The following is a 27,696-nucleotide window of genomic DNA, read 5'->3' on the forward strand; positions in this document are numbered from 1 at the left end:
TCGAGAAGGTTATTGTCAGTGAGGACACAGCTCAGACGGTTGTAGACTCAGCGTTCTAGGATTTTGGAGGTATTCCAGGAAGCACCTTTGATACTTCTTTTTAATTCTGTTATCAGCACAGGGCTCAGCTAGCTACCAGTGTTAATTTCGTCAACAATAACGTCATAATTTACGTCAGCTGCATTTTTGCAGTGAGGAAAACTAAACGAAAAGTACACCACATTTTCGTCCACTGACGAAAACTATGACAAAAATCAATTTCGTTTTCATTAACAAATGAAACGAAAATGTGAGGCAGTTTACCCTCGGAAATTCAATTTTTCACAGAGCTCCGCCTCCTTCCGCTGGATGGAACCCACCATTTGTAGATAGGAGGCTTTCCGAGCAGATAGACCATCAATGGCTGTTATCTGCAGCCTGAAGAGGTATGTTCTATTAGGATGGCAGCGGCTTGGGTGTGTAGTTAGCCCTCTCACACACTGCCTCTGTAGATATACGCCTGCAGGGCTGATTGGATCTCTACTAGTCCAGTGAGGTGAAGGCTGTGTGTCCCAGAAGATGAAGTACTCTAATCACACTACAAGGATTGTGGGCTCTCCACTGTCTGTCGACACACTCACACTTTATACTGATATATAGAGCCCCCCTGTCTGATCTGTGCAGGATTAACCTTTTTTGCCACAGAATCAAGTAGCACAGAGGATCTGTATATGTAGAGCAGAACACCTCATAATGTTGAAGACACGAGAGCCCTATAGGGATTTGATCAGGTGTGCAGGAATTATTTAGAAAATACCTTAGCTTAGATTTACTGTTAAGTAGTAAGGGTCTAATAATCTATACTGGGATTCTTTTTTCCATTTTTTTCTCTTTGAATTTTTTTTTCTTTGTGAACGTTTGTGACTTTTCTCGGACAGCTGGGTGACAAATTAAATATACCTGTATATAGTTCCTTGAAACGCATGCAGTTCCTCACCAGTTACAGCAACTCTGTTAAACACACAGAGCAGCCTGTGAGAATCTACTTGGAAGGGCACATACAGTGCGGAAAATATTTATTTGATCCCTTGCAGATTTTGTAAGCTTGCTTACTTACAAAGAAATGAAGGATCTATAATTTTTATTATAGGTGTATTTTAAATGATCGAGACAGAATATCAACCAAGAATCTAGAAAAAACACATGATACAAATGTTATAAATGGAGTTGTAGTTCAGTGAGTAGAATAAGTATTTGATTCCCAAGCAAAACATGACTTAGTACTTGGTGGAGAAACCCTTGTTGGCAAACACAGAGGTAAGACATTTGTTGTAGTTGGTTACCAGGTTTACACACATCTCAGGGGGATTTTGGTCCACTCTTTTTTACAGATCTTTTCTAAATTCTTAAGGTTTTCTGGCTGTCGCTTAGCAACTCGAAGTTTCAGCTCCCTCCATAAATTTTCTATAAGATTAAGGTCTGGAGACTGGCTAGGCCACTCCATGACCTTAATGTGCTTCTTCTTGAGCCACTCCTTTGTTGCCTTGGCGGTATGTTTTGGGTCATTGTCATGCTGGAAGACCCATCCACGACCCATCTTCAGTGTTCTGGCTGAGGGAAGAAGGTTCTCATCCAAGGTTTTATAATACTTGGCCCCGTCCATTGGCCCCTCAATGTGACAAATTTGGCCTGTACCTTTTAGCATTGAAACAGCCCCAAACATTTCCACCTCCGTGCTTGACTGTAGGGATGGTGTTCTTGGAGTCATAGTCAGCAGCATTTATCTTTCTCCAAACACAGTGAGTTGAGTTAATGCCATATAGCTCCATTTTGGTCTCATCTGACCACAGCACTTTCTCCCAATCCTTCTCTGAATCATTTAGATGTTTATTCGCAAACTTTAGATGGACCTGTACATGTGCCTTCTTAAGGAGTGTGACCTTGCGGGCACTGCAGGATTTCATCACATGGCGGCGTATTGTGTTACCAATGGTTTGTCTGGCGACTGTGGTCCCAACTGCATTAAGATCATTTACAAGTTCCTCCCGTATAGATCTGGGCTCATCCCTCACTTTTCTCATGACCATCCTTACTCCTTGAGGCGAAATCTTGCATGGAGCTCAGACCGAGGGCGATTGATATTTATTTTGTATTTCTTGCATTTGTGAATAATTGCTCCAACAGTTGTCTCCTCGCCAAGCTTCTTGCTGATGGTCTTGTAGCCCATACCAGCCTTGTGCAGGTCTACAATCTTGTCGCTGATGTCCTTTGATAGCTCTTTGGTCTTGCCCATGGCGGTGAGGTTTGAATGGAAGAAAGATTCTGTGGACAGGTATCTTTTATACAAATAGCTCACATGAGCACATGTGGTCATGTGATACACAGATTAGTCCTGTCAATTTAAGAAGGTGCTCCTAAGGACAACTCGTGTTTTTGGTTGATATTCTGTCTCTATCATTAAACATACAACTATGATAACAATTATAGACCCTTAATTTCTTTGTGAGTGGGCAAACTTATAAAATCTACAGAGGATCAAATAATTATTTTCGCCACTGTATGACTAGCTGTTTCTGACCAGGACTAGGTTGGCCTTTTATGGCCAGAGATGACCAATCCCCCCCCCCCCCCCCCGGCTTCCCCGCTCTGGAGGATCTGGCCAAACTGTGAGGAACATGCTCCAGAGGATACCCCTACTCCCTCCCAAGACAGTATGTGTACTCTTCTGTACTGTTACTGTGGGAATGTGTGGAGCCTAAACATTGGGAAGAATTTCGCCTGAGCTGACCATCCATATGATCTTACAGGGTTGCCTGCTCACCTGGTCCTTGAGGCCGTGGCTAACCTCAACCCATCTGCAATTGAGGCCACAGCTTCTGCAGCATACAAGCGGCTGTAGCCAGAATCCAGGGCCCCCATTTTACTGAGGAAATTTTTGCCCTTACTGTACTTCAGCCTGTTCCTATTGGGATGACCACACATAGGAAGAAGTGATCCTTGAATTTGGAAGGAAGGTTGGCAAACTTCAGGTACTCCTGATGGTGGCACCAGCTGGTGCCAGTGGCCATATTATGAATGGGCAGCCAGGGCAGCCATACTATGAATGTTTGGGCACTGCCTGGTGACTTCACATCTAGCGCTCTTCCACTGTCCCTGGGATACAGAGTGGCCTTCCTGCTGGCACTGTGGAGAGTACCCAGTATCCCCTCTCAGCTCCTGCAGCATACATGATGAATGTGGTGAGTCTGTTGGGCCCCACCTTCCTCACTGGTTGTAGCAGCATCTTGTTATCTACACCTACTGTATGCTGGCTATGCTGTGTTTGATGTTTGAGACAATTGGGGGGTCTGGATGGCCCACTTTGGGGAGGCTCTGGGTATTGACCATTACCCTCTGTGTCTGCTTCAAAACCCACCCATTGCCCCTTATTATACCATATGGAACATGCATTTGCATGTTAGTCAGAGCAACTCTCAGATGGTGGAGGTTCTGTGCCCCACTTGCCAGACACAAGTCTTTCAGACAGCAGTGTAATGTTTCTGCCTTTGGGGAGTTTTTAGTTTTTTTTTTTTTCACACCCCTCATGAGGCACTGCTTTTGGAATTTCCCAGCAATCGAGACCTAAAAATTAATGAACTGAAGTGAAAATGGTTTTGTTCTTACTGTAAAATCTTTTTCTCTGCATTCATTCAAGGACACAACACCCTCCTTTGGTTGATATGTCTGTAACCATTTGTTTTCTATGTATTTCTTTGTGGTTAATTGAGCTGCCTTTAGCAGATGGCGAGGATTTGGCCACCAGCAGAGGCCACCCCTAGGCTGCGCTTTATGTTTTGTGCCCAGTGTTCTACTCTTGCAGGTTGAACTATAGCCCAACGGTCATATAAAGATGTGTCCTTCAAAGAACGCAGGGAAAATACGTTTGCAGTAAGAACAAACATCCATTTTGACTCCAAAAATGCAAGTTTTGCATATTTGGCACTGTGAGTTTTGGGGCTGAGAACTTATGTGAATGTACATGCAGGCATTTGAGGATGCCAGCATGTTTTATGGTGCTAGTTAAGGTGATGTTAACAGATTATTTTTATGCACTGACAGGTTTACTTAATTCTGCTGAAGATGTACATAAAAAAAATCTTTGAATATACATTGTTAATGACCAAATAAATGTTCAGCAAAGAGCTATATAAAAGTCTGTTATTCTATAATTATGATATACTTCTGCTTTTTATGAGGTGACACTCCTTGTACAGCTTTTTTAATGCACATGTGACATCTCTGCTTCCTGTACTACTAATTGCCGTGTTAATCCATCCGTCTACTCTTTTAGTCTGACTTTTTGCATAATCCGCAATGTTGTTTTCCCTGCCAAAATTTATAAGCTCGCCCAGTGGAACAAGAGTGCAGGTGAAGCCGTTTTGCCTGGTTGCTCAATCAGTGGGCACTGGAAGTTTATCACAAACATAGGAACATTGTCATGCAGGTTAAGAACTATGGAGGCGTAATGTGTACTTTATTAAAAGGTCATTAAACCAGCACTCGGTGGGCTACATGTTTAATAGTTGGATAGAGAGCTCTCTAGTTTTAATATAAAAAAAAACCATTAAAAGTGCCATTATCATATGTCTGTGTGACTCATTTAATTATGGTATATTAGGAGAAGGAAATAATGAAGTGATTAAAAACAAACAGAAGAGAACATTTATTATGTGAAACACACAGATCCTAAATATTCTGGATGGTAATTCCTATTTATGTGCATTCCGTGTACACCATTATACTTGGCATAATAGATGTAACATCTCACTGCTTTTTTCTAATAAGAACGTTTAAACTGCAGTAACTAATAGCAACCCATTTTATTTCACGTTTACATAATCTAATGAGAAAGATATCAGTTGTCCAGAAGCTACTTCACTTTTTTATATAGTCATTGTTCTTTTTACAAAGCCTGTATATGTATGTATGGATTCTCTTTTGCAGATCATAAGAAATGTAATAAAAATTAGGGTAGGTCACAGTTTTCATTTATGTCATAAGAATATACATTTATATTCTCATAAGTTTATGTGCTCATAAGTTTTGGATCTTCTGACCATACACAAAATTCTGTAGTAATTGTCCATTGAATACAGTTTGGAATAAAAGAGTGTGTGTGTGTGTATGTGTGTATATATATATATATATATATATATATATATATGCATTTTGGCATATATCAAACAAAATCCGGATATGACAATGTCTGTGTTTGTTGCCACACCAGCTATTAAAAATAATGACTTTTTTAAAATTATTTATTTATTACAGGTGGGCCAACAATTTACACAGCACTTTACCTATACTGTACATTCCAATCAGTCATTTTATCTTCTTAAAGCGGAGGTCCGTCCACCGCTGCAAAAATAAAAGGCCATCAGTTGCACATACTGCAGCTGCTGATTTTTATTAATCGGAAACTTACCTGTCCTGGAGTCCAGTGATGTTGGCACTGCAGCTGATGTTTCCATCAGCTGTCGGGTGCATGCTGCCTCCATTGTGAGTAAGGGAACCTGGCAAAGAAGCCTTACAGCTTCACGCCGGGAACCCTACTGCACATGCGCGAGGCTCTGCTCCTCTCTCCTACTGGCCTGGCAGCCGAGGAGGAGGGAGCCCAGGCAGTGACGTCAATACCTGCGGCTGAGGCTCCTGGAAGTTGGAGAAAGACAGTTATCCTGCCCCCCCTCCCCCCTATAAGGTGCCAAATGTGGCACCGGAGGGGGGGAAGAACTACAGTGAGGGATAGTTCTACTTTTGCGTGGAACTCCGCTTTAAGCCCAGGTTCACACTGAGCTGCGGGATTTCGGCCACAATTTCAGAGACATCTGTGCAGGTTTCTGCACAGATGTCAAATTAAATCGCAGCCCAAAATCACAAAAAGTAGTACAGAAACGGCGTAGTAGTGCAGATGCGGCGTCGCACCGATTAGGACGGTGCCATTGATGGCATTTGTCGCAGATTTACATGTCATATTGCATGTCAAAATGCTGCAGTGTGAAGTGAACCAGGGCTAAAGCAGTATTATTACCCCCCCCCCCCCCCCCCCCAAAAAAAAAAATGTTGCATCTTACCAATTCTTATGAGGTGGCTGCATTCATTTTCTTTTTTTAGGCTTTTTTTCCTTTATTTCAGCTGATGATACAGCCACTACCACTTCCTGTATAGGGTATCTGCATTCTGAATGAAATAGTAAAGCAGATACCTTTGGACAGCATCATTGTCAGTTTGTGGGGAGAGAATAGTGTTAGGATGGCCATACTGTACATTATACAATTTTTTTGTACAATTTTCCTTTAGATTTACCAAAACCATATAATATGAGGTCAAACCTAAACACTTTTAATTTGTATGCAGTCAGGCAGACCCTTGCACTGCATAGTTGATGGTAAATCTAAAAGAAATTGAATAAGAAAATTGTATAATTTATGGCCAGCTTTAGACTAGCAGGTTTAGATGGACTTGACTAAGGCTACTTTCACACTGGGGTGTTGGGGGCGTCGGCGGTAAAGCAACGCTATTTTTGGCGGTGTTTTAGAGGCCGCTAGCGGGGCGCTTTTAACCCCCACTAGCGGCTTTGCCGGAGGTTCGGCAGGCACTGGCCATTGATTTTAATGGGCAGGGGTGCTTTAGGAGAGGTGTATACACCACTCCTTTAGCACTGCAAAGATGCTGCTTGCAGGTCCTGGGCTTTCACACTGGAGTGAGAGGAGAGGCTCTTTACAGGCGATATTTTTAACGCTATAGTGCCTGTAAAGCGCCTCAGTGTGAAAGCAGCCTAACAAATTGAAGCTGAACTCCAGCTAACGCTTTATAATTAGTTTCAGAAAACAGTTTTTTTGGGATAAAGATTTTACGTAAATGAATAAAAGCTGATCATTACAAAGCAGCCATGTCAGATGAAAGATGAAAATAAAAGAATTACTGGCTGGATCACTAGGTGAAAATAAAGAAAAACTCCTATGAAAAGAAAACAAATGCAGCCATCACATGTGAGAATTGGTAAGCTTCAATGTAATACGTTTTTGTTTTTGGGTTTAATATGGTTTAAAACGAAAAACCCAAAAACAAAAGTTTAGTATATTACAGCTCACCAGGTAAAAATAAAGGTAAAAAAGCCTAAAAAATTAAAACGAATGCAGCCACTGCAGTAAGAGTTGGTAAGCTGCAATATAATAAAGTTTTGTTTTTGGGTTTAATCCCGCTGTAGTGAGCTAATCAAAACCTGCAGTCTTTGATAACCTTGAGCCTAGGTTCACACTGATGCATTGTAGGACAATGCATGTAATTCACACAGGAATTACAGCACATTCCTGTGCAAAGTACATGCAGTGTCTCTGGGGTGCAATTTGAGCCATGGATTTGTATGGCTCAAATCGCGCACATTCGCACCATACTTGTGCAGAACCCTTTTTTTGCCCGCACCACAATCTGACCGCATGGGTATTCACACCCAAGTGATCCAATTCTGCAAATCACACTGCATTTTGAAAACCGTTTACACTCCGGAATCGGTTCGTATGAACGGGTTGCAATTTTGATGCGGTGCGGAAACCGCTGCGAATTGGCACTGCATCTAATGTGAACTGAGGTTGAGTTAGTGGTCCATATGTGGTCCAGGCTTCCTAAAAATAGGGCTGCAGTCCAGACATCCATATCCTAATATTATTTCTATGTAACCACAATTTTATCCTGAATGTAGTTCTCCTTCAATATATAAGAAAGTCAATGAAGGGGAGAGCCACATTTAATGGCACCACAAGAGACCCTGGAACAGTTCCTGCGGTTGGTTCATTTCTAAAGTCTGTAACATACAACTGTCCTTAAAGAACTCCCGGTTCAGTCCGTTACCCCCCCCCCACACACACATTATGGCATGTTCCTTTTTTTTTTTTGTATCTCATTATGCAAAGGAGCCCCTTTTTCTGGAATTCACAAGCACAATAATTAGCTGTTGGCATATGAGTTTCTGCTTTCTGGGAAGATGAAGGGAGGTGCGTTAGTTCAGGTACCCCCTTCGCCTCTAAGGCAGATTTTGTTTCTGGAAGTGCTGCAGATCGTATATTTTATGCACAGTACCATCTAGTGGAACAAAAGATCAGATTCACATCTGGGAATGGAGGGATGTCAGTTTCATCAGTTTCATCTATGCTTTGTGTAGCTTCAGGCTGCCCTAAGTGACCTCTAGGGGAAGATGGGAACCAAACAAAAGTTTGATTTTAGTCCTACTTTTAAAAACATTTTGATGTATTTTTGTTCCACAACAAAAAGTTTCTCCAAGTACCCCACCCCACTTAGCCTTGTTTTAACACCTTTTTATTTTTATTTGTTGCAATTACCATTTTCATTGTATTGCTCTGATAATTTAATATCTAAAAAGAGGCTGAGAATAAAATAAACATTTTATTATGATATATACTAAAAAAAATCCAATTAGAAAAATGTATGAATCCTGGGTGAACTTTATATTAATCTTTTATTACAAAAAAATAATGAGACACCTAAGTGTAGAGTGGTGCACTGAGATTTGAATGAGGGTTTGTTATGGATGTAAACACTGCTTCCTGGGGTCCCATCTGTAAAAAGGATGTCATTTTGGTAATGGAAAATTTTGAGGTCATATGCAGTGACAGCACAAGCTTTTTCTTTGGAAAATAAAAAAGCATTGGCTCAGTATAAAATGAAGCAGGCAATGTAGGAAATGTAGCAAAAATACACACACCAAGCAAAACATTGTCCTTTAGAAAGTGTATAGATTATTCAATCAAAAACTTTCTCTATTAGGATATGACAGAACATTTTTCTTAGCTAAAGGGCAAGGGCTCTGAGTGAAATGTAAAATATTACATTTGTAAACATGAGATGTAAATCTGAGATATTCGGTGTTCTGCGGGGATATTGAAAATAAACAAGACTCCTAAACTAAAGTACCTTTCAGTAGCAGGAAGAAGAGTTCATCTAGGGCTACAAATCTTTCACCTGCTAATGATTAGTACATTTATCTGCTCCATCATGTCCTCCTGCAGACTGGGGCGTCGTGGACTTCATGCTAAATGGCTCTGCATTATATCAGTGGCTTATATTATTTCTGTATTTTGTCTGACACCAGAGCCTGCACAAGGTCAGATAAGAACATTTCCCTTACTCATCATCATTTTCAGAGCATTGTCTTGAAAGCTATTTAATTGTGTCCCTTATTTATTTTCTTCTGCATTTTATACAGTTTACAAAATTATGCATGTCAGTTATCTTTTTGTCTTTTTTTTATAAAAGCAAGATGATCCTTTTTGTTGTTAAAAATGTTCAGTACTTATAATCATTTTTCTACACAAGGACCTAAGGGCTTCTTTACACTTGAGCTTGGTGGTGGTAAAAAAAAACAACAGGCGGTTAATCTGCATTTCTTCTGCCCCCTTTAAGCTGTAAAGGGAGGCAGGCTGGAGTGTACACTTTCATAGTTTCATAGTTGTGACAAAAAATGATCCCCGTTTGGTACTGCTCGCCAAACACAACCCATTTAATTGAAGAGGGCTGCTCCGCAACCACCCTGCAACTATGTGGTGCGGTATTTAAAACCAGCAATGAGGAAGCGACTTATTGCCTCCTCACCACCTGCCAAATTACTCTGAAAAGTGACCTACCGCAGATTTCCAGAGGTGAGTGGATGTTAGCCACACATCCATCCAAATAGTCCAAAAGTAAACCTGTGCCTTGCCCACTTACACTGCCTGTCCCCAACTCCCATTCTTAGATTTGCCATTCATGGAGAAGTATGGGGCACTGTGACTCTCTCCCATTCCTCCTGTGATGCAGCGCTGATTGTTTAAGAAAGCCACTTGCCATATCAGAGCACTGTCCCTGATGGACAGCTGGGGAAGCTGAAAATCACTGTAGTAGGTCCACACTACTGCATGAATAGCCACAATCTTCTGGGTACTGCTAAGGTTCTTCTCGTGTGGCTTCCCACTGGACATTGACCACAGGTGGTTGCTCACTTGGCACCACCGCCATTCATAAAACTCCTTGCATTTTTTTCAATGAATACAGGGCATTCTCTGATTGGACTAGCTAGATATTGTGACATCATCACCCCTCCCCTCCATCTCATCCAATCAGAAGGCCTTATATATGTACATTGAAGAAATACAAGGCATTCTATGAATGGCTGCGGTGCCAAGCAAACAAACCTCTGTGTGCAGAGGGGAAACTGCTCGCACAGAACCCAAGCAGGACATGGAAGATCACAGCTTTTACTGTAGTAATTCGGACTACTATAGTGATTTTTCAGCTTCACCAGCAGCTCATCAGGTGTGAGTAATTCATACTTATATTGTGCCAAACTGGACCAGTGTAACTATGCAATAAAGATCATGCCTAGAGTTCAGCTTGAAAGTGAACCTGTCAATCGCATAAAAACCACAAAATGGATCTTACCTGCAATAGAACAGCTTACTTCTCTGTTTGTGTCCCATGTCATGTGCCAAGATTGCATCGTCCAATCCCTTCATTGCTACAGTACACAGCAGTGGCGTATGAGTCAGAGAAAGGAGCCATAGGAATTGATTTACTAAAACTCGAAAGTGCAAAATCTGGTGCAGTTGTGCATGGTAGCCAGTCAGTTTCTAACTGCAGCTTGTTCAATTAAGCTTCGACAAAAACCTGGAAGCTGATTGGTTCCTGTGCAAAGCTGCACTAGATTTTGCACTCCCAAGTTTTAATAAATTAACCCCATAGTGCTGGGGAAAAGGAAACAGGCCTTTAAAACACCCAGAAGTTCAGAATGCTGGAGTACCTGGTGGAGTCTGCAGAGCAGAAAAGGGAGGAGAGTAATGCCGTGTACACACGACCGGACTTTTCGACAGCAAAGGTCCGATGGAACGAATCTGCCGGGCAATTCAATCATGTGTGGGCTTCATCGGACCTTTGCTGTCGAAAAATCAGACGGACTTTAGAAATAGAACATGTTTCAAATCTTTCCGACGGACTTGAGTCCGGTCGAAAAATCCATTTGTCGGTATGCTAGTCCGAGGGACAAACAGCGACGCAAGGGCAGCTATTGGCTACTGACTATGAACTTCCTTATTCTAGTCCGGTCGTACGTCATCACGTTCTAATCAGTCGGACTTTGGTGTGATCGTGTGTAGGCAAGTCCGTGGAACTCCGTCGAAAGTCCGTCAAAAAGTCCTTCGAAGTTCAGTCCGTCGAAAGTCTGCTGGTGTTTACACAGCATAAGAGACACAGTCTGCCAAAGAGGTGAGTGTAATACCTGTTCTATTGCAGAGAAGCCCCATTTGGAATTCTTTGTGGCTGACAAGGTCACTTTATAACCCTCTTAAAGTGATATTAAAGTCTTGTTTTTTTTTTAAAATAACAAACATATTATACTTACCTGCTCTGTGCAGTGGTTTTGCACAGAGCAGCCCAGATCCTCCTCTTCTCTGGTCACTCGCTGGCACTCCTGGCCCCTCCCTCCTGCTGAGTGCCCCCACAGCAAGTAGCTTGCTATGGGGCACCCGAGCCAAGCCGCTGCTCTGTGTGTCCATTCAGATATGGAGCCATGGCTTGGCCCCATCCTACTGTGTTTTCATTAGCTCACTGACTTTGACAGCAGTGGGAGCCAATGGCGCCCGCTGTTGACTCAGCCAATGAGGAGGGAGAGTCCCGGACAACCGAGAGTCGCAGCAACATCGCTGGATCGACATGAGGCTCAGGTAAGTATTAGGAGGGCTGAAGGGGGCTGCTGCACACAGGGGTTTTTTTTTTATCTTCATGCATAGAATGCATGAAGATAAAAAAAACCTTCTGCCTTTAGAACCACTTTAAGGCTTTGGAAAATGATGTACACTATAGGGTTAAAGTGGATGTAAACCCACAAAAAAAACAAAGGCATAATGAGCTAGTATGCATAGCAAAACAGAAAAAACAGGCTCCTGTCGTACTTTGCACCCACAGGTTGGGAGGGTATTGTTTGGACATTGTCATATTCCAGTTAAGTAGACAGCTGCCCTTGAACTGTGGGTGCCAGCAGCTGAAGTGAGGAGAGTGTTCAGCATTTCAGCATGTACAGGCAGTTGGCACTGTCAACCAAGGCAAAGAGGGGTGGGCAGGTACACCATACTCTTTCTGCAGGGCTTCCAGGATGGAGCAATGCTCTGTGACGGTGTTAACCGATCAAAATCGCTCTGATTTGTCCCGGAAGCCCTTCAGAAAAAAGGGGGAAAAAGACTGGGGAATTTAAATCTCTGTACCACTGCATTGTCTGTGTGGGTACTGACAACTCATCATCCATGCACCCATGGAGGGACTTGGTAAGGTGGGGGAGTGGAGCGTGTATGGTGTTTGTTCACCCTTTCATTTTTTCTAAGGTGAAGTTATAGAAATCCTTTTCAAATATCCATGTTATTTGTTTTCTGCCCAGGATTATGCTTCAAAGAAATCCTATGTGGTGGGGCTTGTAGGCTGTTGAACACTGTCACAGGGGAAGTGGGTGGGAGGTTCCTATTCGCACCATCTTACATGTTACACCCTAAATACAGTTGTAACATGTAACATGGTGCAAATGGTGGAATTGGCCTTGAAGCAGCAGAAGTTTTTTTTTGTCTTTTCAGATAAAGGTTTTACATAAATAAATAGAAGCTGACCTTTGTGAGCATCTGTCAGTGTTAAAGGGTTTGCCCCAACTTTTTTTTAATACTTTATTTCTTTATTAAAGGCAAAGAAAAGAAGTAGTCAAGTACAAATGTAAGTCAGTAACAAGTTTAAGTACATATGTATCAACATCCAAGTCCACCCTTTAGCTGCCTCTTATGCTGGACAGTTTGGCTTGTTAAAGGAAACTTAAAAAAAACTGCCAGTTAACCAGGTAAAAATAAAGATAAAATTCCTAAAAAGAACACTGATGCAGCCACCAGATCTAATAATTTGTAAGCTGCATTATAATACATAAATTTAATACTACTTAAACTCTGACTTTACTTGCTGCATGACTGTTCTGCCATGGCAATCCCTATGTTTCCCTCAGTGTAGGTTTTCTTTAAACGCAACCAGTATAAAGATCTGAACAAGTAAGCTAGCAACTTTAGCAGAGAGCTGATTATTGTAATGGCTACCAGTGGCATTGACGTTGGGGGCAATGGGAGTTATTTACTAAAACCAGAGCGTGCAAAATCTGGGGCAGCTCTGCACAGCTTCTAGGTTTTATTGCCAAAGCTTAATTGAGCAAGCTGAAGTTAGAAGCTGATTGGATACCACACACAGCTCACCAGATTCTGAGTGCACCAGTGTTGGTAAATCACTGTCTGTACTTTTTGCTAGCGAAGGCTAGGCAGGTACCCACCAGGTGGTTTGGGGCATGCCTATGAAGATAACCTCTTTAAAAAAGCAGGATTTTGCATCGATACTTGGAGAGGGCACCATGCTGCACTGGAGTGACAGGTCCTAGGATAAAATGTATGTTCTTACAGCTTATGCTGTCCTCTTTCCGCTAAGCTGTTAGTTTACGTGTTTATTGTTTCCCAGAGGTATCTAATACAAGGGCAGATCTTTTGCCAAAATAACATAAAATCAATATTGCCTGTTCTCTAGACAGTTGTCAAGCACCAGTAGAAATTTCTTCAGAAGCAAACTCTTTTTTTATCCTGGTACTCTTCAGTCAAAGTTTTGATCCCTGGATTTTTTACTATTGAACAAATGTCCAGTGTTTTGCTGTTTTTGCAACCTGCAATAACACTCAAGGACGCTGATCTCTCAAAAGACTCCACACCCATCTGTGTGGTAGCGAAAAGCTTTTAATAGAAAAAGTTTTGTAAGCAAAAAGGTTTAAAAACCTGCAACAAAATCTGTTAAGAGCGGGAAAAAAAACAGCTAAGGTACAAGTTGATGGCATTCACTGAAAGCACATGAAGGACATTATACAAATAATAAAAAATACATTTTAATAATAATCTATAATTACTGGTTTATGCCACTCACAAATATAAAAAAATGATGGCAATACGATGCCTGTTAAACATAATTTTATCTTCATGATGTGCTGCATGCATAAAGGAAAACACAGTCAAGATTAAATATCAAGTAATAAATAACTTGACATTTGATACAGTCCCCCAAAAAGGCTTAATTTACATACTGAGGTCTGTAGGCATCGACCACAGGGTTTGTACATGGATAGAAAATTGGGCACTGGAATGCGTCCAAAGGGTGGTAATAATTGGCCTATACTTAGAATGGTCTGGAGTGGTAAGTGGGGTACCCCAAAGATCTGTCCTGGGGCCAATTCTGTTTATATAATTTAGAAAGAATTAGAGGATGGGATAAATAGCTCAATTTCACTGTTTGCTGACAATACAAAGCTAAGCAGGGCAATAACTTCACAGCAGGACATAGAAACATTACAGAAAGACCTCAATATACATAGCAAATGAGGTTTAATGTTGACAACAGTAAAGTTAGCCCAATTTTTTTTTTATATTGTGAAAGATAATGTAATGCAGCGTACACACGGGCCGACTTTTCGCCAAGACTGGTCCGACGGACTTTCGGCGGACTTCCGACGGACTTTACCAATGAATGGACTTGCCTACCCACGATCAAACCAAAGTCTGACGGATTCATGCGTGATGACGTACGACCGGACTAAAATAAGGAAGTTCGTAGCCAATAGCTGCCCTAGCGTCGGTTTTTGTTCGTCAGACTAGCATACAGACGAGCGGACTTTTCGACCGGACTCGAGTCCGTCGGAAAGATTTGAAACATGTTCCAAATCTACAGTCCGTCAGATTTTCGACCGAAAAAGTCTGCTGCAGGTCTGATGAAGCCCATACATGGTCGAATTGTCTACCAGACTTGGTCGTCGGACCAGTCCGGTCAAAAAGTCCGCTCATGTGTACGCGGCACTGAGTAAATTGATACCCAGCATGTCATGCTTCAAAATTGCGCCTGCTCATAGAATGGCGACAAAATTTTACCCTTAAAAATCTCCATAGGAGACATTTAAAAAATTCTACAGGTTGCATGTTTTGAGTTACAGAGGAGGTCTAGGGCTAGAATTGTTGCTCTTGCTCTAAAAATCGTGGCAATACTTCACATGTGTGGTTTGAACACCGTTTTCATATGTGGGCGCTACTTACGTATGCGTTGGCTTCTTTTTTATTTATTTTACTTTTTATTTTTTTACACTGTTCTTTAAAAAAAAAAAAAAAAGTGTCACTTTTATTCCTATTAAACATCCCTTGTAATAGAAAAAAGCATGACAAGACCTCTTAAATATGAGATCTGGGGTCAAAAAGGCACTAAAATGCAATAAAAAATATAAAATAAATTTAATGTAATTTAAAAAAAAAAAAGTTTCTTTAAGAGCTATGGGCGGAAGTGACGTTTTGACATCGCTTCCGCCCTGTAATGGTATCGAGACGGGTGGGGGCCATCTTCCCCTCACTTGTCTCCATACCGAACAGGGAGAAGAACCCGATCGTCTCCACCGCTACCGACAGCTCCGGTAAGCGGCGGATGGAACAGAAGGGGGGGGGGCCCTCTCCCGCCGCCAATAAAAGTGATCTTGCGGCGAATCTGCCACAGAGACCACTTTTATCTGAAAGCGGACCGCCCACTAAAGAAGAGGATACCAGGGTTATGGCAGCTAGCTAACATTGATATTCCTCTTCAAAGTACCGACCTATAACGACGGTGGGCAGTTCGTAAGTGGTTAAACTTATTCTCCCTAGAGAGGAGACGTTTGAGAGGAGATATATGATAGCGATATAGAAATACCTCAATGGTGATTCCAGCATAGGGAATAAACTATTCAGTTTCAGGGAGTTTGAGAAGACAAGGGGCCACTTAATAAGATTGGAGGAGAAGCGGTTTAACCTTAAACTGTGTAGGGGGTTTTTCACTATCTGGACAGTAAGGATGTGGAACTCACTTCCAGAATTGGTGGTGTTAGCAGCAAGTATTGAAAGATTCAAAAAACTCTTAGATAAGCATCTTTGGGAGCACATTATACAGAGATATGGGATATGATTTTTGACATGAGCACACGCACACCAACACAGATTGAACTGGATGAACTGTCTTTATTCAACCTTACCAACTATGTAAAAGAAAACCCCGCTGATTACCTGTCTCTGTGTGGATTTTTTTGTGTATGAATAGGTTGGTTAAAATCTCCTCATAGTTAAGGGCATGTGGGGAATGAAACCTTTCTGGGAAATAATGGTGCTCCTGTGTAGCCACGATACTACCTAGCCTTAACACACAGTGAACATAACTTTTCTTATATGTATTAGGGATGAGGTTTGGGTTCACATATCCGACCAACTAATCCAGGAATTTGCTGGCCGAAATTCTTTGTAAATATAATGCATTGCTTGACCTTTGAATTTGGGTCAGCTCGGACCTATTATGGGCCAGCCAGCGCTTGGGTTGGTGTCACCCCAAACTGGCCCCAGAAAATGATGCGGTCTGTGCCGGCATGCCAATTCGTATGCTGTCATGAATGGGGATGACACCATCGTGGTTGGATATCACTTCCTACTTGATGGTGTCACCTCTCTGGCAGGTGTCACTCGGGTTTGGTTCACATGCCCATAGTGACGCCAATGGGGCCAGCCCCCTCACTTTGAAGGATGGGCTCCCAGCAGCCATTTGTCATTGTTTGTTGGAGTAGTTTAGGGAGAGCTTATAGTCTGTGTGTAGGGAAAGGTAGTTGCTATACAGTGTTGTATTATGCTAAAATTCTGCGGACTGCAGTGTGCTGGACTTCATATTCTTGTGAGCCCCCATTCCTGTGTTCACAGTTCAGAGACCCAGCAGTGCTTTTTATGACTACTTTTTTTTCTGCTAGATTAAAAAATAATTTAGTTGGGGTTTAGTTTTGGGGGGATGATTAATTTCATTTTCTTTTGCTAGGGCCTTTTTTCTAATTTGATTTTTTTAAATTTGATCTGAATAAAACCATTGGACATCATTATTACACCTAATTTTTCTGTTGTTTTACTGTGGAAAGGGTTAATGCTGAGGAATTGAACACTGATATCCTGGAATGTTGTCCTCTGAGTCTTCCTTAGCTCTGTTATGCCGCGTACACACGAGCGGACTTTGCGGCAGACTTGGTCCAGCGGACCTGACTCCATCGGATAATTCGATTGTGTGTGGGCTCCAGCGGACTTTTTTTCCTCAAAAGTTTGACGGACCTAGAAATGAAACATGTTTCAAATCTTTCCGACGGACTCGAGTCCGGTCGAAAAGTCTGTTCTTCTGTATGGTAGTCCGATGGACAAAAACCGACGCTAGGGCAGCTGTTGGCTACTGGCTGTGAACTTCCTTATTTTAGTCCGGTCGTACGTCATCACGCACGAATCCGTCGGACTTTGGTTGATCGTGTGTAGGCAAGTCCGTTCATTCGAAAGTCCGTCGGAAAGTCCACCGGACCTAGTCCATCAAAAAGTCCGCCCGTGTGTACGCGGCATTAGATGTGGCCCCCCACCACCTCAGTTCTGTCCCGGGAGAAGTTCACCACAGTTATACAGGATTTTATGGAACAAATTGCAACTGTGATTGCCTCCCTGCTGAATAGTTCTCTGATCTGCCTGTGAAGTTTGAGCCTTCTATCAAGAGGCTCTGTCTAAATTGAAGTCTTAGAAACCCTTAACAGATAAAATTGCCCCTGAGTAGTCACGGGCACTGCCATTATTTCCAGGATTAAAGACCATTTTGGCTCTTATTCATGTGGTATGTACAACTTTAAAGCTTTAAGGTCAGCCTGTAGCTTTTACTAGTCTGACTACCTATCTGTGATCTCTTAGAAGCCCTAAAACTACCAAGAACATTCCAGCATACCTGCTAGTTCAAGTTGTCCTTTATGGGGACTGGGAAACTCCTGATAAGCTGTTCACACTCCCCAAATGTTTGGATTCATTGAACCATGTAAAGGAGTCTTCTATTAAAAAGTGGGTTATTCCCATCATGAATCCCAGAGGGAGCCCAAAATGTAGCACTTTGAGGGGATGCTACGTAAAAATCTTTTTGCCACCTTTCCCGATGGTGGCAGGATCCCTTTTCATGACCAACCTGACGTTGATTTACTGATCCCTGAAAGGAGGAGCAGCGGTTATAGCAACTCCTTGACTTCAGCTGAACTCACACGATTTCAAACCTGCATTCAGTGTGAACCTAGGCTAACCGTGCAAAAGTAGTAGTGACATCACTACACTGTAGTACATAGCTGTGCAGAGAGCAGAGTTGTAAGAGGGACCCAGCAGCTTCACCCACTACAGGCTGCTTGCTGAAAATTACAAGAGGGGGAGAGATGAGACCAGTCACTCTGCACAAGGGGTAAACAAGTAAGAATACACACAAGGAATATATTTAGAAAATATTTTCTTATTCCGAGGTACAGCTTTAAGCCCTGGTTCACACCAGTGTGGCTTTGAAATTATGCTTCTTCAACGCAATTTCAAAGCAATGTATGTGACTACCCAGGGAATAATAATGGATATGAGACATTCCTATGTCATAAGTGCTCATAATTCATCTTGCTAAGAAGTCTCTCTGTTGATGATTTACTTTTCTGTTAAGAATAAAATTTACCTTAATTTGAATTTCTGTCAAGGATCCACCAGACCGCAGTGAAGGCTGCTTTTGGGCTCCATCATTTTTGGGGAGCATACAGTATTTTTCTCTGCTTGTGATTTTTGGAAAGACATCTGGCCATCATACTATCCTGCGAGTCGGCCCATACTTACTAGTGTTTTTTAAGATGACCTTAATTCTCTTTTATCTGGATTAGATTAGATTTGTAATTCTGCACTGGAAGAAATATATATATATATATATATATATATATATATATATATATATAGTGATTGCATTGAAACATATTCTCATCTGCTCTACCCGCCCCTCTCTGATGCCACGAGGAAGCCATGGGGAAGTTCCCGTGCGTCAGAGGGGCGGAGTCACCCGGGTACGTCACCGGGTGGCCCTGCCCTCAGTTATATAGGAACTGTCAAAGGCGATGAAGCGTCACACTGCGGGAGCCTCCCATGGAGGTGGATTGGTGGCAGATTTTTCTTTTTCGGTCCGTCGGACGGAGAGATACAAGAAGATGGATGGACATCGTGGGACATTTTTATCTTTTTATTTTTTAATAAAGGACTTGTCCCAAACTCTGTCTTGTTTTTTTTAAATATTTTGACACTTTTTTTGTGAAATGGTAGGGGTACATTTGTACTAGAGCTGCACGATTCTGGCCAAAATGAGAATTACGATGTTTTTGCTTAGAATAAAAAGATCACGATTCTCGCAACGTAAAATCTTTCACATTATACAAAAAAAAAAAATGGGCTAACTTTATTGGTTAGTGTTTTTTTTTTTTTTTAATTCATTAAAGTAATTTTTTCCCCAAAAATTGCATTTGAAAGACCGCTGCGCAAATACAGTGTGACATAAAATATTGCAGCAACCACCATTTTATTCTCTAGGGTGTCTACTAAAAAAATATATATAATGTGTGGGGGGTTCTAAGTACTTTTCTAACAAAAAAAATGATTTTAACTTGAAACCAACAAATGTCATAAAAAGGTTTAGTGTTTAAGTGGTTAAACTTTTTTCACTTACTCACAAAGTCTATTCCATTGACAAATTGTTACAATGTTTATACTTAAGTTCAACTGATAAAGAATGTTTTGCTTCTTGGCAGACTGACCAGTTTTTCTCTTCAATTCTTTTGAGGGCTGTGGCTTCAGAAGAGCAGAGAAAATTCTTTGCATAGAAAGAATTGTGAAACACTTTAGTCAAGATCGCGATAACGATTCTTGATGATTAATTGTGCAGCTTTAATTTGCCCCCCGCCCGCAGACCCCCACAACCACCGGGCAAGGGTTGTGGGGATATGGCCCTTGTCCCAATCAACACCCTCCCCATGTTGAGGGCATGTGGCCTGCTATGGTTCAGGGGGGGGGGGACGCACTTTCGTCCCCCCCTCTTTTCCTGCAGCCTGCCAGGTTGCGTGCTCGGATAAGGGTCTGTTATGGATTTTGGGGGGGACCCCATTTTTTTTTTTTGGCGCAGGGTTCCCCTTAATTTCCATATCAGACCCGAAGGGCCTGGTATGGATTTTAGGGGGGCCCCCACACAATTTTATTTTTACATTTCAGTTCGGGGTTCCCCTTAATATTCATACCAGACCCAAAGGGCCTGGTAATGGACTGGGGGGGATCCCATGCTCTTTTTTTCAATGAGTTTTATCTATATTGCCGAGACCCGACAATTCATTACAGCCACGATCAGTTTTCAAAGACAATTTTTCCTTTAGAAATGTAATTTTGCTGTGGTACTGTTCTAAACACGGGAAAAATGCGCCACTTTACAGGCATACTATAGACACCCCCCAGGCACAATATTTAAAGCAATATTTCATTTTTATTGTTTCACTTTAAGCATTAAAAAAATCACCGCTTCCGCAAAAATGGGCGCTTTTTTTAAAATTTTTTGCAATGATACATGTCCCCTGGGGCAGGAGCCGGGTCCCCAAACACTTTTTATGACAATAACTTGCATATAAGCCTTTAAAATGAGCACATTTGATTTTTCATGTTCGTGTCCCATAGACTTTAACGGTGTTAGTGTGTTCTGCCAAATTTTTTGCCTGTTTGGTATGTTCTGGTGCAAACCGAACCGGGGGTGTTCAGGCCCATCCTTAGTAAGCAGTAAACATAGCCTGTATACATATTAGGCTAAGAATCATTACTAAAATATTTTCACACAATGACTTCTTTATTACATAGTATGGTCATTACGTTTGCGTACATTTTAACAATTTAAGAAAAATTGTGGTTTACAGAAAAAATAAAGAGTTGCCCTGTTGCCAGTACGTGACCCCTTAGGAAGTCATAGAGTTGTCCTAGACATAAAAAATATATTTGCAATCCTCCAAATATAAATGTCACATATAAATGCATCAATTAATTCATTTAATCATTATAGATAAATTATTACACTAATGTGTTATCTTAATCAGTTTGCAGGACTGATTAAGTGGATCCTTTGGGAAATGTTAAGCCCCGTAAACACAGGCTGAATGTCGGGAGATATTTGCCGGTACAAAAAAATACCGGCCGACATTCTGCCTGTGTGTATTTCGGTCTGTCCGACAGAAGCCGGCCGTGCATGCTGGAAAACCAGCATCCGAAAGGCTCCTGAACGGGGGGGGGGGTTTCCTGTCACAACACAACAGCTCAGCGGAGGAGATTGCTGGACTAATATCGCATGGTTAGTACAGCAGCTCCCATTGCTTACTTTTGTTGACTTCCTTGTCCGCGATCATAGTGTCTCCAGTTATAAGAATCTACCTTAAGCTCTATGCACATGGGTCTTTTTTAAACACTTCTCTCCTGGCAGGAGAAAAGCAGCTTCAAAAATGCATCTCACTCGTGTAGGCACATTAAAAGCTAACAATATGAATTCGGATTGATTGTTTTTTACATTAGAGTATTTATATTTGACATGAGTTTATGCACTTTTTGTAAGCGCTGTAATTATTTTATTTTATGAGTGTGGGATTTTTTCTGCCTCCAAACTCCTGTAAACACCTATCGTGTGAATGGTCACAGGCTAACATGGAGGGGCATTTAGAGGTAAAAAAAAAGGCTCAAACGCCTGTAAAAGCAGTGTTTTTGGGCTCAAGTGTGCATGAGGCCTTATTCGCAAAAAGGAAGGCTCCTGCTATCCAACTCCTGTGCGAGAGACCTATCCATATCTGGCATCCATAGGCCTGACTTTTTCCACTTAAGAGGCAGTGGAGCATGCATATAGTTATAGAAATATAAGCTACGGTATCAATAGGCTGTTATAGTTTAAGTTAACTCAACAAAACTGCATCCTTTGTCCCAGATAATGAAACTAAGAAAAAAAAATGTAAGGCTAAATTTGTGAATATTTAAATCAGAGCCTGTCAGTGAAGCACTGCCTGTTCACAAACCCATTTTAATCATATTGCAATCAGCGTACCATATTGGCGCCTGCTGAGATGATTGAATGCCTGCACATGCAGAGGAGTGACGTCATCTCGGCCCGTCTGATGAACACGGTATTGGAAGAACACCAGACAAGGAAGTCAGCAAAAAGTAAGGGTGCTCGAGGAAACTGGAGCACTGAAGTTGGGGCGAGTAAAGTGGACCGTTAAAAGTGAAAATGTGTTGTCTTCTAGTGAATGTATAGACCATTCTTATCTGTTCCTACAGGTACTGTCTGCAGGTTATCCCGATCACTCCCTGCTAGGCAGAACTCTGCACCTACCCTAAATCAAGTTCAAGCCATCCAAGGAAGGAATTAGCTGCTCAAGTTCAACTTCTCCATTTAAAGGGACCTACATCTGACAATTCTTCCCTCCCCTTCTACTATTCTATTAAAGTAACTTTTTCCTACCATTCAATATTCTTCTGCCGCGTGCACACGATCGGAATTCTTGTCGGAAAAAGCTATGATGGTTTTTCCGACGGAATTCAGCTCAAGCTTGTCTTGCGTACACACGGTCACACCAAAGTCTGACTGTCCAGAACGCGGTGACGTACGACGGGACTAGAAAAGGGAAGTTAAATAGCCAGCGCACCACCCTTTGGGCTCCTTCTGCTAATCTCCTGTTTATCTCGTGTTCATAGAAGTTTGGTGAGAGACGATTCGTGCTTTTCAGACTCATGCTTTTTCAGATCGTTTTACTGCTGTTCAATTTCTGCTTGTGGGTTTGTATCTGCTTTTCAGTGCGTGAAGTCAGTTCATATCTGTTTTTCAGTGCGTTCTTGTCCGCTTGTTACTGATTTTCAGCTCGCTCTTCACAGGCCTTGCTGTTCTTCTGTGCATTCTGTTTAGTTCGTTCTGACCAGCCGACTATTTTGAAGCCATGTTACGTGCTCGTCATAGCGTTCGTGCTGTGCGGGGGCTTGGTGTAATAATCCTAATTATGTTGCCTCAGTTGCGACTGAGGCTGGACCTTCAGAAACTCCAATGATGGCCCTGGAAGCTGGCCGTCCTGGCTTGCCCCCCCCCCCCCCCCAAAGCGCCCGTGAAGTGCGAGAAAAATATGTAGAATATTTTACAGGTAGAGGGGCCATTGCCATGCCAGCACATTTTGAATACATTTTCTCTTTTATCAGATCAAATCTTGATTTTCATTTACTGCTTGGGTTTATTTTTGCTGTCTCCTAGGTTTTCCTAGTGCACTTGTAGTGCCAAGTGGTTTTTCCATTATTAAATAACACCCATTGTCACTGTAAACACCAACTTAACACACAAAATGGTATTGATCATTGAAAGAAGTAGCCACACCGTGCACATTCATATGTGCGTTTTATAAATAATTTGGGGGTAAAAAAACACATCTTTTTTTTTTTCAAAGTTTTACCTTGAAATTTCTGAAAAAATACAGAAACAGGCATGTTTACAAACATATCATACACAACTCTGGAACTTACAAAGTTCAACATTGCAAAAAAGAAGGCAATATCAGACATTTTATAGTGTGAAAAATGTCTTGATCTTGCCTTCATCAGATGGGGTGATGTCACCCCTGTAAAAGCCAAATTTAGAAGATGCACACAAATTGTGAGTCAAATTGGAGATTTCCTTTCTGATCCCATACCTAATGTCAGCATGTGCTACCTCACATCATGGGGGATCAATCAACATGTTTTAGGGGTGCAACCACTTCCGCTCACTTACTAGAGTTGGGAGGAAGGGGTTGCACCCACAAAAACTGTATCAAAACTTTAGATAAAATTTTTGTAAAAAATTAAAAAAAAAAAATCCAGGAATCTTTTTAGGATTTAAATTCTCCCTAGTACATCAATCATGTTCTTCTGTCTTTGTTCAATCTCGTTGGTTTTTTCTTTGATAATGTCCAAATCCTGACTACAAAATATGATTTCCTGGATCATCCATTGGGCACTGTCATTGGGGAAATCACTGGATTTTGGTACCACAACCTGAACATCGCCTAAAATAAAAATACACACCATGTATTATAAATATGCAGGCATACATCTATTTCCTGAATCTGTGGTGTCAGACACTGACCTGTTCTTCAGGAGATTGGGGGTGGGGGGTCCCTGGTGACCTCATATTTTCTGAGTCTTTGCTCCATTATGAGAATGAAACAAAAGGTATACTTAGCACACAGATATTTGAGTCCAAAGATAGGAATATGAAACCTTGCTTGGAAGTGGGGTACAATTGTCTGTTTTGGCAGAGTTCAAAGCTGAAGACATGATTTTTTTCCCTTACCAAAGCTGGAATACTTACCTTTTTTGGACAATTTTCACCCATGTAGACACCCCAAGTATCCACTGCAGCACCTGTGTGGGACACCCTAAAAAGTTTGTTCTTGTGTCCCACACTAGTACTCCAGAGTCCAGATGTGTAAACAGCTGCTGAGTGTCCTCTCCTTACATTACACTGAATCAAGTTTGCAATAGGAAACACATCTAGACAACAATGTCCTGAACTTCTTTGAATACAAATTATCATGATCAAATGTAGTTAACCCTGTATCTGGCAAAAACAGCATATTTATTTGCAAACTAACAATGTTTACTACGACCGATTACTGTGCCCAAGAACATGAAAGTAGCCATTTTAAACTGTCCAACAGTAAAGAAAAGCACATGGTGCAGCATGCAAGTAATAATAAGAATAGGAACACACGACAACTACTTACTTTTTAGAAGCACTTTCTTAATCCTTCTGTACTGATCCTGCTACCTCAATTTGAGGTCCGACCAGCGTTTCCTGAATTGCTCCTTGGATCGTCGTACCCAAAATTCAGGTGCCGACTCTTCACAATTTTAGTCATGATCTTGGCCTTTCTCACATTTGGCTTTAGGTACGGTCCATAGTTCCCATCATAGTTGGCCCTCTTCAATATGTCGACCATCTCCACCATCTCTTCAAAGGACATATTTGAGGCCTTAAATCTTCTCCTCCTGGATCAGGACGTTTCTTGCTCCAGGCTTTCCTCCTTGTTACTGCTATTAAGCACCTGCTGTGTCTCCGTCATGTCATCTTCCACTGCGACGAAAGAAACGGGGCGGGGAATATTCTATAAAGAATGTCAGGGGCGGGCGACGCGGGCAGAGTTTCACGCATGCGCAGTATATATAAAGCGTAACACGTGTGCGTCGTACGTACGATCTGTGAGCGGAGGAAGGTGTAGCAGAAGCGCCGATTGTTATAGCGAAGGTACAATTTTAAGTTGGTGCATCAGTGGCCTATACTGTTTATAGATTGAGGCCTATATTGGGTCAAGATTAGGAGAGTTTCGTCTGACATTAGGGTTTGTCTTGTGTTGTGTCTTGCAGATAAAATGGATCTATTCAATGACGAGGACTCTATGCTCATATTCATTGATATGTACAGGGAGCTGCCCTATCTGTGGCAGGTAAACTACCCCTTTTATAACAACAAACCAAAGATGAAGGCAGCGCTGGATCAATTGGTGGAATTTGTGAAGCCAGTGATCCCCACGGCAGACATCCCCTATTTGAAGGCCCTGATTGGTGGCATGAGGAGCACTTATAATAGGGAGCTCAAGAAGGTCCAGGATTCCCTGAGATCAGGAGCTGCAGCAGATGACATTTATGTCCCCAGGCTGTGGTACTATGACAGACTGCATTTTCTGGCAGGCCAGACTGGACCCAGGCCAGCACTCTCCAGTCTTCCTTCCACACTTCCTTTCCCCCCAGCTGAGTCTTCTGACGTCCAACCTGGGCCTTCCAGGTAGCAACATGTTAAGGAGCCCAGCTTGAGCCAGGTATAGCTTTCTTCAACATATTTCTGGTTGTCAAATCAATGATGTAAAATATATTCAAGTTTTGATCACTAATTTCTGATTTCACAAAGTGTTTTACATATCAATAGACAGTAGTGGCCACAAATGTTTGGGACAAGAATGAAAATGCTGGGGTCAGAATGATAGTCTTTTCTATTTATTAACGTTCAATTTGCAACAGTCATGAGATGAAAATTGTGTGTGATTGATGAACCAAAAACTAAAACGATAATCCTTTTTCATACACAGGAAAGCCTCAGCCAGGCCGTGGAAAGTGGCAGCCAGGAGGTGGCCCAATAGCCTCCAAAATCGCAGGTCCCTCCCCTCCGCCTTCCACCAAAAAGTGGCAGGAAGAGGGGTAATGTGAAGGAGGCAGCAATTCTGAAGGCTACTGCAGCCCTCAGAAGCCCCCACAGTGTTCAAGAGGTCTTTGCATAAATTACAGCATGCAAAATGCTGGAAATGGAGGAGGGCCAACGCCTCTTATGTGAGGAAGTGATGTTACAAGCCCTAAACAAGGGCTTGAGGGGCCAACCCAAAAGTCAAAGCCACATTTGTGCGTTGAACCATGGTCCACCTCCTCCAGGTCCTCCTCCTCCACCTCCTGCCACACCTCCAACACCACAGCCTGGAAGGAAGCCTCTAAGGAAGACCAGAGAGTGACGGCCTGGGTTCAGTCTGGTCTGGCAAAAGATGCAGGCTGTTGCATGACCACAGCCTGGGGACAGATATGTCATCTGCTGCTGTTCCTGATCTCTTGTAGTTCTGGACCGGATTGTGCTCACTATTATAAGGACTCCTCAGGCCAGCAATATTGACTGTAAAATTATTGATGTCTGCCCTGGGGTACAAAGGCTTCGCAAATTTCACCAGTTTCTCCAGTGTTGCCTTCCTCTTTATTTTGTTATGACCCAGAATAAATGGATATTTTTTTTCAGAAATACTTGCCTATGTGTTTTACTTCAAAAAGGACAGTTTTTTTTGGAGTAGGCATGTACATTTAAAAAATACAATGTCAAATTAACAAGGGACACCAACCAACCTCATTGCAATTACAAAGACAAGATAATAATGGTGTTGTGGAAACGTGACATACAAAAAAAAAATGGAGATCACTATAAAATAATTAAAAAAAAAAAACAACAGGAGATCTTGATTCCCAAAAAAATAAAAAATGACTATAAAAATTAATTATAAACATTATTATGGAGATCTGGCTTTAAAAAACAAAAAGATTATTCAGGAGATCACGAGAAATAATAAAGAAATACGTTTGTGAGAAGTCTGTGTGAATATGAGCAGCAAAACAACGTAATTCTTCGAGCATTATAAAGAAGAAGAGAATGCGCTGCATTGAAAGATTTAAAAATTTGCAGTGTGACGAATGTGCCATCTCCATTACGAACGGTCGTTTTACCAGACTGAGTGGCTCCGTCTCGTACTTGATTCTGAGTATGCGTGGTTTTTTGCGCGTCGGAATTGCATACACACGAACGGAATTTCCGATAAAAACCTTTTCCTTCAGGAAAATTGAGAACATGCTCTCAATCTTTTGCTGACGGAAATTCGGCCAGCAAATGTCCGATGGAGCATACACACGGTCGCATTTTCCGACCAAAAGCTCTCATCTTTTGCTGTCCGAATTTCCGATAGTGTGTACGTGGCATTCAAGTGATTTTCCACACTGACTTCATCTATTAAAGGGAAACTCTGATGATTACCATCATTAGAGACTATTCAGTTTACTTCTTGAAGAGACCCTCATTGTGCACCAATTTATGGGCCCCAACTAGCCGGCAGATGCATCCAACATACACTTATGGTTTAGTAGTGTGTGGTAGCTTTGATAACTTTCCTGAAGC

At 41.8% G+C, this 27,696-nt stretch overlaps 1 protein-coding gene across 4 annotated transcripts in view; it reads left to right on the forward strand.

Annotated features, from left to right (window-relative positions):
• The window catches only part of MBP (myelin basic protein), a 286,643-nt gene that overhangs the window by 73,101 nt on the left and 185,846 nt on the right, over positions 1-27,696 (forward strand). The gene's annotated exons all lie outside the window — the stretch shown is intronic.

This window comes from Aquarana catesbeiana, linkage group LG05 (genome assembly GCF_042186555.1).
Source record: "Aquarana catesbeiana isolate 2022-GZ linkage group LG05, ASM4218655v1, whole genome shotgun sequence".
NCBI lineage: Eukaryota > Metazoa > Chordata > Amphibia > Anura > Ranidae > Aquarana > Aquarana catesbeiana.